Source organism: Solanum verrucosum, unplaced genomic scaffold (genome assembly GCF_900185275.1).
Source record: "Solanum verrucosum unplaced genomic scaffold, falcon-dt-bn FXZP01000303.1, whole genome shotgun sequence".
NCBI classification, from domain to species: domain Eukaryota; kingdom Viridiplantae; phylum Streptophyta; class Magnoliopsida; order Solanales; family Solanaceae; genus Solanum; species Solanum verrucosum.
Genome location: NW_026019911.1, coordinates 139,451 through 156,672, shown reverse-complemented (window position 1 = coordinate 156,672; position 17,222 = coordinate 139,451). Strand labels below are relative to the sequence as shown.

General features: G+C 31.2%; 1 pseudogene; it reads right to left on the bottom strand.

The window, feature by feature from the left end:
* Positions 1-14,142: 14,142 nt before the first annotated feature.
* On the bottom strand, positions 14,143-15,550 carry LOC125821872 (mediator of RNA polymerase II transcription subunit 20a-like; annotated as a pseudogene).
* Between the last annotated feature and the right edge of the window lie 1,672 nt (positions 15,551-17,222).

Below are 17,222 nucleotides of genomic sequence, written 5' to 3'. Positions count from 1 at the left end.
TTTAAGATAATTTTTTTCTTAATGCTGTTGCTTCCCTTTTTCCATCCTATAATCTCAGTCAACATTTATGCATGCACACTCAATCCTAGTATAAATATGTGCAACTAGGTAATCAACATATAGATTTATCTTTCATAGTGACTACTACTATATATATTAGACCAAGTATCCTCCTTATAGTTTTTTAATCCTTTTATTTGACACTTGTTTGTGCTTTTTTTATATACAGATATGTATGATGTTTTGTGAGTGGAAGTAAAATTTCTCTCAAAAACCGGACTAAGCTCATTTTTGAGTAACTTGAAAATATTTGAAGATCAGATTTTCAAAATCTTTTGACAAAATCTGATCAAAATTTTTGATCAAACGCTTCTTTTGACTAAATCCGTCTCTAAACTGATATGAAATTCTATTCCTTGACAAAAAAATTAATTAATAACAAAATCAGTGATGAAAAGTTCTTCAATTAGCCTCTAGTGAGATTTATTTTTTGGTTAATTCATTGCCACGGACGTGAAATTGTTGCTAAAATCATAGCTACAAGTAAACTGTTTAAATTAAAATTAAGAAAAAACTATATTAATTAGAAGGAGAAATTTACAGAAGAATTGTTTAACAATCTTAAACCAAGTCCATTTTTTCATGTACAAGGTAATAATCAAATTCCTAATCCCTACACCTAAAAATCTCCTATATACACACGTATAAAATCAATGAATTCGAACAACTTCCTCTTGTCAACCTATCACTAGGGGACTTAGTTGACCTCATGTATAGTATGTAAGGCAGGCCTCCATGAGCGATGATGATGTAACTCATCAAGCCCTTCATCGACGTTCATCAACTTTGTCAATAATTGATGTATTGATAGACCTTCTATGTCTGTCTTACCCGTTAGCTACGATAATTGCTTCTTCGTGATTTTTATCACTACCTCTCTTTTTTTTTTTTAAGAGGAAAGGTCTCTTAGTCATTTTTCCTTCTGAACAAGACTCACATGTTGGTAGTGACTTCACTTTCAATGAACCGTTATTTCCATCCATTAACCAACCTTGAAATTTTATTCAGAATAAATGACTTGGACGCTAATGTACAGATAAATTTCATTCAATTTAAAAGATATTTTCCCTTATGAGACAGATTAATATAATTCAATTCATGAGAGATAAAAGAATCACGCATCAATATACCACAAGAAATAAAATATTCATCAAACTCAATGATAGGAGAGTTACAAACAAATATATTAAATACTCATCTCTTATCTAGTTAGAAACTGAAAATAATTCCTTCTAACATAAGGTACATGTACAATGCATTCTTTGAATTAATATCTTTATCTATACCAAAAGAAAAGCTTAAGTAGTACTAAGTGGGTGCGTAAAGTCCTATTGAGAATATGAGATATAATACTTTAAATAGATCATAATATTTTGAATAATCCCAAATAATAAAATTCAGGGCTCATTTATACATATATATCCATGCATCTCAAATAGCCAATCGATGGGATTGGAGAACTACTCATGCAATACACATGTACAATGACCGATTATTCACTCCATAAACTTATACAAACCTAACTCAGTTGGAGAATCTATTGTTAGTTTAAGTCAAGTGAAAATCCTCTAGTTACATTGATCCAATCTTATATTACTCAGTTTAGGAGAGTTAATATAGATTATTAAAACTAGACGATTAAATACATAGTGACTTGTATCAATTTCATCCGATAGGAAGGAAGGTCTAAGCCAGCACATAAAACTAATACTTCACTAATATTTAATCAAATATGACCAAAAAAATCATATAACGATCCGAAAAAAATTAAATTTCTTACTAGGTCGTTCTTATGAATCTACCAAATTTCAGATCAATCAGAGTTCTATTTTTTTTTTCGAATTCCAAAACTATGATTAATTTGGTTGAAAATGTTGTTTGGCCAAAATAGAATTTAAGATTTTCCCACTCAATAATTCTTATCATTTATCATCATTTTGTGAAATAGATACACGAATTAAGAATAAAGAACGAAATTCTAAAATTCCAAAAGAAAAGCATGTTTATGTATACATTGAATATTAAAATTCAAACACACCTCATAGATATCAATGCATCTTGAACAATAAATTTTGATGAAAAATTGACTACTCATGCAACATAGATATGTGGTGTCATATATTCACTTCAACAAATTTAGAACAAAAGCTAACGTAGATGGAGAATATATGTTATTTTAAGTCAAGTGAATATCATTATCCCTAGATCCATTGATCCAATCAAATATTACTCAGTTTAGGAGAGTCAATACAGATAATCAAAACTAGAGATTAAACTTTATAATGACTTGTATTAATTTCATCCATTATGGAGGAAGGTCTAAGCCAACACATGAACTTAATACTTCACTAAAATTTAGTCACGAAGACCATAGAGAACAAACTCTATCACCACTATATATCATAGTTGAGTAATTTTTCAGTAAAATTAATTTTTCAAGATACAAAAATTATCTAAAACATCATCTAAACACCTCAAATTACCAAATCACTACATAACAATGAGTATTTTAAATTTGATCGTTTCTGATGAACCTACCGAATTTCAGATCAATCAGAGTTTAAAATTAATATTTATCTCTAAAGTTATGATCAAATTCAGATTGAAATGATTTAAGGAAAAAATAATCAGATCTACATCCTTATCATATATCAATTTATGTTAACTCATCATGTGTAATCATACCACATATAACATAAATAAAATCGATATAAAGGATGTCATTCATACTAAATCACATTTTAATTCCTAAGAACAACTTAAAATCACTTTAACGACCTTAAAGAAACATAACCACAGAGAAATGAGTACTTCTTATTAGGCTGTTATCAATGAACTTACCAAATTTCAGGTCAATTGGAGCATATAAAGAATCTTTATTTTCAAAGCTATGACCAAATACAAATTCAAGTAATTTAAGTATTTTTAGGAATTAAAACAATATGACATACATTGTTATCACATATCAATTCATGTTAAATAACCATGTGTAATCATGTTCCAAAATTAACATAAACATAATTAACATAAAGAATGATCTTATCATATTCAAATCAAATTTTAATCCGATAAACTATCTAAAACCCATCGAAATGATCTTCGATGGAACCATCAAATTTCAATTCAATCAAAGATCACAAAAATTCATAACCTTCAAACTATGACCAAATTTGAAAATTAACCATTTTAGGCATGGTCAAAGATTAAAATAACATGATTCAGATTTTCATTCTCTTTTAATAATTATCTCATGAGCATGAGGCGTATATTGTGTCCTTTCTTCGGATAAGACACACTACCTTCTTGCAATAAATTGCCCTCTCAATTAATCCATCTAAGCATCCAAGATATTGCATATTCTTCTTCAAGTAAAATTTTCAATATCTCTTTCTCATGAATTAGTTGAGGATTACTAGCATCTTAAGGTAAATCTCCATTCAAATAAATAAACATTCACCACCAGTATTCACTTAGGGCAATTTATATGTATTGAAAATATTCTAACGACTCAAATAAATAAACCACATTAGTAAATCCTATTTATTAGTCATAATTCTCAATTCCTGTATTACAATATATATTATCTTACATGTATAAAGTTTTAAGAATTTTCAATGATTCCAATAAATAAACCAAATTAATATATATGTGTAATAATTAATGCTCATAAAATTATTCAACAAAAGAAAAAATCAAAAGTTTTCTTGTAGTGGCTGTCACCGTCACTATGATTCTCTTAAGCATCCAATGAATAGATCATAATTCATATTTGTTAATATGCCTTAAGAAAAAATTTGACCAATTGAAAACCAACTTTCAGCCAAAATTTTTTTGAACACGGCATTCACAATTTTAGCAAAAAATTAAAAAGATTACTTAGCCAAAAGAGACCTAGCCGCCACTGTTAATAAGTTTTCAATCTTTCAACAAAGAAACAACTTTGTAACGTGTGAAATAGCGAACAATAGTCGGCTGAACAAGAATCCGTGTTCTCGCTCCTTATCACATAAAAGATTAAAATAGTTTTGATTTCATTCGCGCACCAAATCATATTCTCTAAAAAACTTGAGAACGATATCAAGACGAAAATCATATTTTAATCATGTTATCTATTTAGATGCAAGCAAGGCTCTTGATGCCAATTGTTGGAAAATTATATGCACAGCGGAAGCATACCAAAATTTTACTGCTTACATGAATAATAAATAACTAATACTGTTTATGCTAGAACATACTCATAATCATGTTAGAACACATAAACTTGCTGAAATTTAATTTGATAAATACCTCTTGAAGCGTGAGCATACCTCCAAGCGAATCTCCAAGATAGACAGACCTTCAAGCAAATCTACAAGATAGCTATGGTCTTCTACAGTGATTCCAAGTTCACATCTGAACTCTCTCAATTCTTGGGTAGGCAAGTATGAATAGAAAACTAATCCATCTTTTTCTAGGTTACTCTTTTTCCCCCTAAGAAATAGGTTCTGAGTTCTAATTAAATATGAGCACTGGAGGGACCACATAATTAATTACTGAGCCTTCCTATTATGGAAATAATTCCAAATAATTAATTTGAATTATTCTTACCATAATAAATTACAAATCATTCCACTAGAAATTCGTAATTGCACTCCTCTATTTATATTTCGTAATTCCCCATTAAACACTTATGTAATTTCCCATGTTAAGATTTCAGATACTAATCAATAAATTAAATTACTGACGAATTTAACTTAATGATTAATTTCTTTTAGAGCACTACTTAACTTATTTCATGTGTCGGATTCATAAATCCACTTGCAAGATTTGACACGATGAAAACTTATAAGTTTCTCAAAAAGGCATATCAACCAATCTCTATAACGAGACATGGATTCTACCAACCAACTTATTATTTCACCAATATATATTATTATCATCCAACTTACCAGGCATATTGACCCATCTTAGAATCTCACCTTTTAATAAATCAAACGATAATAAATATATACAGATCATAATAGTTATACCAGGATTAAGAATATAAGTACATTTAATAGTTTAGAGAATATGTTTTGTCAGTCAGTCTAAAACAACTATCTCTACTCGGTCCCGTTCAATACATACAAAATGCACTAGCACAAGAAGTTGGAACTATTCCGTTCCCATAATCAAGATAAATTACATATAATCTTGTGCTACAATCGTACCGATGGCATGTCCAATTTCCATCCTAGATTGTGAACAAAAAACTTTATACTTATAAGAACCGATGATTTAATTCTCTGTGTATAAACTAAAACTGTACACACTAAATCATCTACTATATAAGTAAACAGACACCATAAACGAATATATGATCTATTAAAATTGAGCAAATATTTATTCTAGAATAAATATTATTTCTTAACACATGGTTAATAGTATATATCCCAACATAAGGATGGTCTAACCACAACTCTAGAGAACTTACCTTTGAGTTTAGGTTGTACCTTCTTATCACACAAGAATCTAGAGGCAAGACTCCATTTAATCCATGCCGCCCCAATGTGATGTGTGACATCATCATTGATGTCCCATCTAGCTTGGATTTACGACCCAATATACTTAGAATTTTACTTCTTGGGGATAGTTTGCGTGGAAAATCTTACTTCCACATTGATTTAATCCAACGCAACACTGAATTTGCACGCCAAATACTCTATCTTGGTCCTTCTTAACCTAAACCCTTTGGACTCTAGAGTTTGTATCCAAACCTCCAACCTAGTATTATCTATATCCCGCATCAATCAATACAATGTCATCCGTATATAACATAGACCATGGAACCTTTTTCTGCATAGACCATGTCAACTCATCTAATGCCAAGGCAAACGGTAAAGGGCTAAGAATTGTTCCTTGATATAACCCCATGTCAACTGGGAAGTGCTCCGATCACCTCCCACCATTCTAACCCGAGTCTTGGCTCCATTGTACATGTCTGTTGTTGCTCTAATATAAACCATCAAGACATCTATAACCTCCAAACACTTAGAGAGGACATCCCCGAGACTTTGTCATAAGCCTTTTCAAGGTCAATAAACACCATATGCATGTCTCTCTTGTTTTCAATAATGCTCTATATATGGTGAAGTTCTTTATTTAGGTTTGACCAAGTGAAATTTATAAAGGAAATAGAATGAAATGCATGCATCTCTGAAAGTGCCAAAGGTAAGTAAATGAAAAACATAGATACTTGTTCTTTCTCATATAAAGCCAAAATACACTTGCTCCATCTCATATAATTAGATTACACTTGTTCCTTCTGAAAGTACAATAGGAGGTGAATTGTAATCCTTTTAAAATCTTATTGACTACTTTCTAGATCCAGTAAACTGATAGTCGACTACTCTCTATATCCAGTCGACTGATAATGAGAAAGGTTGCACACAATTGTTAGTCCCTTGATTTAAACAATATAAATTCCTAATAAATATTAATGAGAGCATAATATAATAAGAGAGTCGATATTTTATATTGATTCTGAACGTGTGCTAGTCCAGTTTCCTTGGGTTGCAAGGAGGTTACTCTTAAGCTCTTTGGAATTTTAATTTGGTACAACCGTTATAGTTTTCCACATTCTTACTAATGTCTACAAAGATTGGTGTTCACTTGCTCACCAACAACGAACAACAGTTGGTTCTTGTAAATTCTCAAGTAAGAATAAGACAAATCAAAGATTGTATTGATGATTAAAACTGTCGAGTACATAATCCTTATAATAGGAGTGAATTGTAGAGTCCTAAGCAATTTATACTTAGAGTCATACTACAGTAACTATTACAACTATAACAATATTGCACTTATAAATAATCTAATCCTAGCCATAATCTAATCCTAGTCAACTTCAACTAGTACAAGAATTAGTAGTAGCCTAGTCGATATAATTAGTAGCCTAGTCCTAATGTTACTCTAATTCTACTTGTACATTGATTGGACCATATTGTTCGACCTGTTCCGTATCTTCAGTTTCCCTTATCTTCAACACTTCGCCTCAAGCTAGAGAGTGGAGGATCAAGTACTCCTAGTTTGCTTTGAAACCCAACAAAGAATTGCTTCGTCAATGTTTTGGTATGAAACAAGTGATAAGGGGTGTTTCCTTGCATTGTGGCTGGTTATCATGTGATGCACAGATTGACATCAGCTAATGCTTGTGGTAGTTCATCTGTAGATTGATAAAAGTAGTCCCACCTATAAAAGCACTTAAGAACAATGTGGTTATTCCTACCACAAATTTGATATGACTCAGTATTATTCCTCTTCTTATTCCACTTGAAAAACTTTGATTGTTCGGAGAAATTGGTCCATATTTATTGTTTTGAGAACCCGTTCCCCGTCCAGTAGGCTTAAAGCCTCTTCCTCTGGAGTTGAAGTTGTTGTTTTCTCTTCCCCTGCCCCTTTGGGCAGAGAATGACATGTTATTGATGTGTCACTTCTTCTTCATCTTCCCTTATATATCAAAACCCATGAGAACATTAACAAATTAATTAAATGTGGGATATGGTGCCTTACCTATCATGAAAGTCCTGAAGGTTTTGTACTTGAGTCCTAAACCTTTAGCAAAATTGATTACTTTTCTATCATTATCCACATGTTTATGAATGGTTGCAAGGCCATCACATATGACTTTGAATTCCTTGATGTATTCATCAATCCTTTTTGTTCCTAGCTTAACATTTTGCAATTGTTGTTTGTGTTGAAACTCCTTATCCAATGTTGTTTGAAGATACAATTCTTCCAAGAATTTCCACATCTCCTTGGAAAGCAGCCCACAATTACGTACATGTTTTCTTCTGTCAAGATGCATGAGATCCAACTCCTTAGCAACACATATTTCTCCTTCTGATCATTAATGCTGCTAATATCTTTTGCACCCTTCTCATCAACTATAACTTTCTCATCAGTCTTTTCAGTGGAAAAACTACTTTCATTTAGTTCATTTTTCTTTGATGAGATATGTTAGTCTTATCGTCTGAATCAATAACTTGACATTTATGTCCCCTCCATATAAGATAGTTTGTTGGCTTAAGTTTAATGGAGCAATCAACAATAAGGTGGTGAAGTGTGGAGGTAGACATAAAGTTTGTAGAGGGGGTCATTGCAGTTTGAACGTATATTTTTTTTTTTATCAATACTTTACCGAGCGGAAGAGATTTAATTCTCTGATACCATATAGAATTCTCACGTAAGTATAAGAGAAATCAAGAATTGTATTGAAGATTAAAAAAGTTGAGTACATATCCCTTATATAAGGAGTGAATTGTAGAGTCCTAAGCTCACTATACTTAGAGTTCTACTATAATAACTATTACTACTACAATAATACTACAATTATAAATAATCTAATACTAGTCGTAATCTAATCCTAGTCCACTTCACCTAGTACAAGAAGTAGCAACCTAGTCAATATGAGTATTAGCCTAATCCTAGTGTGACTCTAACTCCAGTTTTGCATTGATTGAACCATGTTGTTCAACATGTTCCATATCTTTAATTTCCCTTATCTTCAATATTTTTTACTCGCTCACCAATAACGACTCTTTGGTTTTCACTAGCTTCACCAAAGGAACAAGCAATGAAAACTTCTCAATACAATGCCTCACCAAACAATATTTTCTCTCTTTTGACTACACAATAAATCGACAATGAATTCTAATACTTATGAAGAGTAGAATAAAGAAAATTGAGAGTGGTTGAGACGAAAGTATATATGGATGTGTGATGAATTAATTCAATACTTCTTCTTTAAATAGTGGTTCATCATGCTCCAAGGAATCTGCTTGTTTGCTTTATTTGTCTTGATATAGTGAATCTTAGATTTGAAGTAATATCTTCATTCTTTGATGAATTCTTTCCTCAATTGATTGCACAAAATATTCGCTTAAATGATTTTGTTGGCATTCCTTTCTTGATTCCTTATGTTAAGCTAATAAAGATGATGACAATAATTTGAACTCCCTTGAGTTTTCTTTTTTCTTGATTTGAACCATCTTCTTGAAATTTAAGTTTTATCATTCTGAATATGAAATTTTTTGTGAACTTGAGACTTCAGACTTATCTTGGTACTACATAATTATTTGATCTTCCTTAAGTAACATATTGATCTTGATCGTTTCCTTATGTAGAATATTTCCTTTCATAGGATCATAGTAAATATTCTTTCCATGATTTTTGTATCTTGATTTGGGCAAGTTATTTTCTTCCTTAGGTATCTTCTCTTGAAATTCCATCTCATAATATCTTCCTTTTTATATTTGTTTAGATCTTCACCAAATTCTTCTTCATTAAGTAATTCTTCACCAAAAACAAATTTACAACAAGTAAATGTTCTTTTATTAAATTAAGTCAATTTGTTATCATCCAAAATTAGTATGTAAAACCTTAGACCTAACACTTTCTCTTATATAATCAGATTACACCCCCCCCCCCCCCCCCCCACAACACCATTTATGCGTAGTCATTCAAGGGAAGTGCTTTTCTTAAACAAGAACTTCCTTCACTTGGTTAGAATTGTCCCCCCCTCCCCTCACCCCCCCTCTCTCTCTCCCTCTCTCTCTTTGCATGATTTTTCATTAGATACACATTTCCCTTTCAGATTTGCTACTCACTAGTAGAGCTGTCAATACGGGCCGATCCATCCCAGTATGAGTAGTCTTTACAGGTTTTAAGGCTTTACAGGTCAGGTCGGGATGGTTCATTATTTTGGCGGGCCAAAAAATAGTCAGTCCAACCACAACTACGTGGGCTAAGGCCGCGCCGGGCAAGCTCACTTTTTAAAAATAATATAATTTTTTATAATTTAAATTCTAATTTTAAAATGTTAACAGAAATATGAAAAGATATTATTACATGGTATTACTTCTTGTTGACCAATTCTCACATTCACAAATAAAATAATTTTAATAATACATTACGTTTGGCATCAAGTAAAATTTTGGTTGTATGACTTCAATATGAAATTATTGTCATTTTTTGTAAAGATCATAGGTATAACAACAACAACAACATGCTAGTGAAACTTCACTGAGTGAGGTCTATGGAGGGTAGAGTGTACGTAGACCTTATCACTACATCATGTAGGTAGATAAGTTGTTTTCGAAAGACCCTTGGCTCAAGCACATCAAACCCAAGAAAAAAGAAGAAGAAGAAAACAATGAAGAATCATACAAAAAATGTAATTTTATATTTGAATATTAAACTTTGTGATATTTATATGCATGGTTTAAGTCTTTAAGTTTAGATTCCTCTTGTTAGTTTTAATTTTCTTTTTTATTTTAATTTTTTATTTGGCCCACGGGCTGGCCCAACTCATATTGTTCAAGCCCCAGAGGCTAATTAATGGGCTTTTCAAGTTGGGCCTAAGAGCCCTATTTTTAAATGGGCTCTAAAAATTTTAGTCCAATCATATTCACGAGTTGAGCCAAACTTAACCCTAATTGACGGCTCTACTCACTATTGATGTTTTCTTGGTTTTCAAGGATTCAACTCAGGTTAGTCATGAGATTTTTTTCATAGATCAGTATTTTATTAATTTTTTATGTCGCTCAAGTGACCGATTCAACTTACGTTCGGTATGAGCTTATCAATTTCTAATTGATTTTTCCTTTGCTTCTCAAGTTACAAATTCAAATTAGGTTAGGTTTGAACTTTTCCCAAAAAATCAATATTTTTATTGATTTTCCTTTTCTGCTCAAGTGGCAGATTCAAATAAGGTTAGGTTTGAGTTTCTCTGAACATATTTTTTAAAATTGATTTACCTTTTAGTGCTCAAGTGACAGATTCAACTTAGTTTGATGTAGTATTTTCTCGATAGATCAAATTTTTAATCGAATTTTCCTTTGTTGCTTAAGTGATAGATTCAACATAGGGTACGTTTGACCTTCTCTTAATATATCAAAAAAAAATATCCTTGATTTTTTCCTTTTTTGTTCAAGCGACAGATCAACTCAGGTTAGGTTTGAGCTTTTCTCGATAGTTCATTTTTTTTTAAAAAAACTATTGGTGTTCGGGTTAGTTTGTGCACAATTTGACCATTCCACGGAGTACCTTCTACATCTCACTAGCATAGTTACTAGGTAATTTTATCCACCTAGGTTCACCCTATATTTTTTTCTCGCTGGGATTCGAACCTTGGTATTCATGCCCTTAGGTGCAAATCAGTCAATCATTCAGTGCATTCCTTCTTGCTAGCAATATTAGTTATATTCTTGTTCAATGAAACCTATTGAGTGAGCTCTAAAAGCTCTTTGGTTCCAAAAAACAAGTTTCAGTGAAGTAGTTTTACTCTAATCTTAATTGTTTTCTAATTTCTCGTCAATTAAGTTAAATTAATTATCCTAATTAGATTTACAAATATCATGAAACATGAGAACCCTAACCTTTAACTTTAGAAAGATCATTTTTGTTCAAGAATTTTTTTCTAGAAGTAGGAAAAGTAATAGAAGAGTGAATGAAGACCCCCATGAAGCGGTAAGGAGATCGATGGGTTTTTAATCTACCTCTTTATGTATGAAATTACAGACATATATAGTGAATGGGGGAGCCCCTTCAACTTTGAATCAGCTTCCTTACAAAGATACGTGATTCATTTTAATCTACATAGTGCATGCAGGCAACACAGAGGACACAAAATTTCTCTAATGGACCATCGCATGTCCTCAGAAGAAACCTCAGCTTTCCCTTCAACTGCGTCTACAGCTAAGGTAGTTGTTAGTTCTTCGGCATACATGTTTTGAAAATGATTCCGCCATATATTTTGACTGTTAGTTAGAGATATTTTGCATAACCTCAATATAAGAGTATATTTCTTTGAAGATGCCTCAGCTTGCTTCGAGCGTATCAACAACAAATGCTGAAATAGGAGAGTCCATTATAGTGGACAATATCAAAGTGCATAAGAAGAAAAAGAGGAGCAAGAACAGAAAAGCATGCGAGAAAAGGCAAGATACTGGTCCCGAAGAAAGAGAGTCTTCAACACAAGAAAACCAAGCTTTGGACGAAAAACAGAAAGAACTTTCCTCTTTCTGGTTTAAACTTGTACCACAGGGAGCCAAGTAAGTACCAATATACCAGGCACATCGCTTTGAAGATTCTTGTCTCATTGATCTGACATAACTTTATTTGTTCTTTTACTCTTGGCAGGAAGGGACTTAGATTGCCTCCCCTTGACAGGCCCAATATCCATCTCAAGTAAGATTTTCCACACGCAACGTTGATTTTTCCCCTATGTTTTTAAAACTCATGCTCATCACCACGTAAAATGAAATGAGTGATTTTGATCATTTGCAGGGACAGTAGCACCACTGTAACTTTAATTCAGAAGTTCATTGCACAGAAGCTAAATTTGAATGATCATACTGAGGTAATCATTTTATAAGCTAAATTTTGCGTTTCCTTGAACTAGTTAGTAATAAAGAATTCACGAATTAGGAAATATATATACTAATGCTTACTTAACATAGATAAAGGAACCTATGTTGAAACAGTTGATGATCTCGAATTAGAAAGATGAAACAAACATAAATAGGACAGTGAAACAGATTCTTGTTTTATACTATAGGAAGATATGTTGAAAATATTGCCACAGTACTGCTTTGCCACTGAATCGTCTTTATATCATTTTGTGCAGGTGAATGTTGTTTGCTGCGGTGAAAGGCTGAATGGAGATATGACTCTCAAGGACATTCAACTTAGATGGAAGTCACACCTTCCCAATTCTGGAAAGGAAAAGGTAAAATGGGAGTTGAAGGAGGCTGACTCTGCTAGGATACATTAGAAGCGAGAAGCTTCAAACTCCACCCAAAAATTAAGAAGTGTGGCTACTGGCTTCATGGCATAAAAGAAGTGAACTTCCTATATCACAACAGACTTAAAGAATTATCAGTAGACAATTTTTGTACTTGCATAATAATAACCTCAGAGCTATTAGTACCTTAATTCTCTGCTTTATTATCGGTAAACAATCTATGCTTTTGACTTGTGTTTCCTAGTTTCCTACCAAATATTATGCTATGGAAGTGAAGCTATTTGATACTGTTTTACCTATCAGATTTCATCATAGGAGTTGACACCCCTCCATTTCTCTATTTTTTTCATCCCATCCATTAGTGTTTGACATACAATTTGCCATATTAAGCACAGACAGTCATATCAAATATTGATTATTTATAATTCAACGTAAGAGTATTAGTTCCTCTAGTAGTTACAATGCTAGTTCATTCATATATAATTGTACTACACTTAAATGAAAGTTTGAATCTGAATGGTTTAGACCTTAGGTCATAGAGTACATTTGTTATCATTAAGATTTAAGCATTTAATTAAACATTAAGATCTTGAACAAAGTCTTAATATCTTGTGTGGATAATATTCATTACCACTCTATCAACAATCACTAACCATCACCATTATTGTTGTCAATCACCAACCACCTTTGTTATCACAACCACTATTGGCAACCAACATCACTACCAACCACTTTATACAAGCTCATTCGAAGGCAAATATCATTACACGTTCAATCATACAGAAATACTTATTGAACTCGATGTTTGGTGCAAAATTATATTATACTTATTGGTTTGAACCCCTACTATATGTTTTGACAAAGGTACAATCGTTGAGTTCAAAAATGATCATGAGCTAGATTTGCTTCGTCTAGCTTCATATTACCTATCCTCTAGGAAAAGGCCTCGTAACATTATACTTGTGGTGATTAGTAATACAGGGATGCTTTATAACTTGGTAAAAGGTTTTACCTGCTCCACCTCATTCATGTAGCCAACCAACTGCACTACCAAAATTCCTCTCTAAATAAATTATCTACCATACTTTAATTTCCTATATATAGTAATATTAACATATATACCATTTTTCCTTTTGAGCAAAAAAGTTCTACTCTCCAAAGCTTCAAAGTTCCAACTTGTCTTGCATGGGCTTAAGAGTCTATATAATCTTAAGTACAATTCTTCAAACAAAAGAAACCATTTAACTTTCCATATCACCCACTAAAAAGAAATGAAATTACATTGATCTGAAATCATATATTAGCTTTAAGATTGCTTACTATTGATGTGAATATTCCCAATTTATTAATGAACATTGATCTTGTGATGATTGAGATGTTGCTGCCATTTGAGCCAAGATTGCTAGCATATTGTACAACTGTGTGTTGTGAAGTGTATTGATCAAAGAGGCCAAACTCTGAAAATTTTGGTTCAACATGCACAAAATGACCCGATAATGATCTTTTTTTCAGAGTTTCCTTCCATATCTCAAAGAATTCACTCATAATTAGATGTGATATTTCCCATGAGGAAATCGAAAGATACTCCATCTACAAAAGAAACAAACATCTTATGAGGCAAACATGCTCATAATAGTAATCATTTTTTTAATTAGGTAAAGTACAATAATTGAATTCCTCTCCATGAAGAGTAAAAAATGATAATATATTACAACGTAGCTATGTTTTTTTTTTCTAAAAAAAAAAAAGGCTTAACCACATAAAAAGCTTCAACTGAGAATAAATCTCTGAAAGTATTTGCATACCTCCATAACTATTCCCCTCAAGGTCTCAGAATTTATTGGAATAACTTTGCCTACTCGCAACCGGAAGTCACCAAGTCGATACTGAAACCCCTATATCAGTCAAATATTTTAATGAGCATTTATGAAGACAAAATTCTTGATGGTGCTATATAAGTATATCATCCACTTACAATAAGAACAATAATTTGCAGATCTCAATAATACAAACCTCACAATTAACTGCAACCTTCATTCTATAAGATTGTAAGTTCTCCATTATCGTCTTGCATTGATGACTCTGCTTCCACAACCAGTCGTTTCCTACTAAGTGCCATGTAAAACTTGTTGGGTTGTTCTTGAAGTGACACCCCCAATTTTTTTGGGGAAATTCCTATGCATTTGCTTGTTCTAGTAAAAGAAAAAATAATTCAATCAACAATCAAATCTCGTATATGGCCACAAAAGTACTCTTAAAAATGACATGATGTGTAAGTTAGCAATGCGAGAAATATAGATTATCTTACATTTAGATCTATTCTTGACCCAATTTTTTTCAAATACTTCTTTGCTTTTTTATAGATTAATTAAAAAGAAGAAAAACTTCCCAAATCCAATCCTTGTAATGCATCGAGAAAAAAATATTATTCCTTTAAATCGTGTCTACATACATATGATTTATTAAGTAATGAAATACCTTTGAGTATGGGGTTATAGAAGGTAAAAGTATTTTTCCATCTTCCTTCTTTAACACCATTAATGCTCTCAGCACAATTAGATACTTCTATCAGTATTTGACTATTGACTGTTGTGCCTGTATTTGGCTGCCAGCGCAGAACCCTAACAACAAACAAAGTAACAAACTGTACACTTAAGCATACACACCAAATCTTTCAAAAATGTTATGTTTCTAGTAAATTCAAAATCGTTACCATTTGATCGGCATGTTGTTGATTACAAGTACAATTTCCTTTTTCCTCTTAACAAAAAATTCATCCAAACAGAAAAAAAGGCTTTGGCTAATACAAGGAAAGATAAGAGAATGAATCTTAAAGTCATATGTTATAGTTTGAAAGAAAGCATAAAACTGTATTTATAGTGAACAAGTATCTAGAACAAATATCAAGTCATTAAATTCATGTCATATTTGGATTTTGTTACTAAAATTTCAACAAAGTTACCTTTTATGGTTAAACTTATTAGACAGTCAAAATAGTATTTCTTTTTCCTTCTAATTTATTGTGGAATCAATATTTTTTCCTAATTAGCATCGAAGATAGAAATAGAGAATAATAAATATTCATCCTAAAATGTTACTAAAATATTCAACAAAGTTACCTTTTATGGTTAAACTTATTAGACAGTCAAAATAGTATTTCTTTTTCCTTCTAATTTATTGTGGAATCAATATTTTTTCCTAATTAGCATCGAATATAGAAATAGAGAATAATAAATATTCATCCTAAAATGTTGGTCAAGATCATATTTTGTCTGAATTTTATCTAGTCTATATATTTATTTCTCTTAATTAATATACCTTTTTTATAAGAGAAAAAATTATGCTTTGAAGGATGAAAAACAAGTCAAAGATTTCATGCACGAATATTAATTATTTTTATTAAAATAAAGTATGTACTATATTTGTTTCATTTTAAATGCTACAATATTTTTTTATACTTATTAGGTAATTAAAATAGTATTTTCATTCCTTGTGGAATCAATACTTTTTCTTAATATTCCTCAAAGATAGAAATAGAATAATAATAAATATTTATCCTTAAATGTAATTCTGAATAATTTTTTTTGAGATATAGTTTACATATTTATCTTTATTAATTAATATACCAATTTTAAAAAAAAAGATGTTTTGAAGGATCAAACAAGTCAAAACATTCATGCACAAATATGAATCGTTTATAGTAAAATAAAATATATACTATTTTTATTTCATCTTATATAATACAATTCTATATTAGGAGTCAAATAATTTCTATCCAAAATTCTTATCTACCTTACACGCTTTTAATTATAAATTTCTCACTTAGGTTACTTTTTTTTTTAAAAAAAAATTAAAAATTTGATTTTATTTTTAATATGAAAAATGGTACACGTAAAATTTGTCAACAATGTCAACTATAAGAATTTGTATAGTAGCCAAGATATTAAATAGTTTTCCCACATCGCCTATCGCATTCGAGTGTAACACTATTTTATTGTAATTAAATGAATTTACTTATGTAATTATCTACTTGTAAGTTTTCTCTTAATCTTGGATAATGAAAGATCGACCAGGCAGGATGAAGTGCAGATCAATTAATATATGATCATTCAGCTTCAAAATCATACATAGAGCATGTTTTGATTAGCTAACTATAAATTAACAATATGTAAATTTAAGTGCGAAAATTAATTTTATAAACAAAATCATTTTCTCCCAGTTCGCTTGTTAGAGCCTCATTTTTTTTTAGTAATGACATTATGGTAAAAAAAAAGTAATTTTCATAGTATAAAAATATGATAAAGGATTCAAAAAGTATGAAATTTTCTTCTTCGTAAATTCTTCTCTTAATGAATGATCTAAAATGCTTTAATTTCCTACAGTAATATTTGTTGGAAAA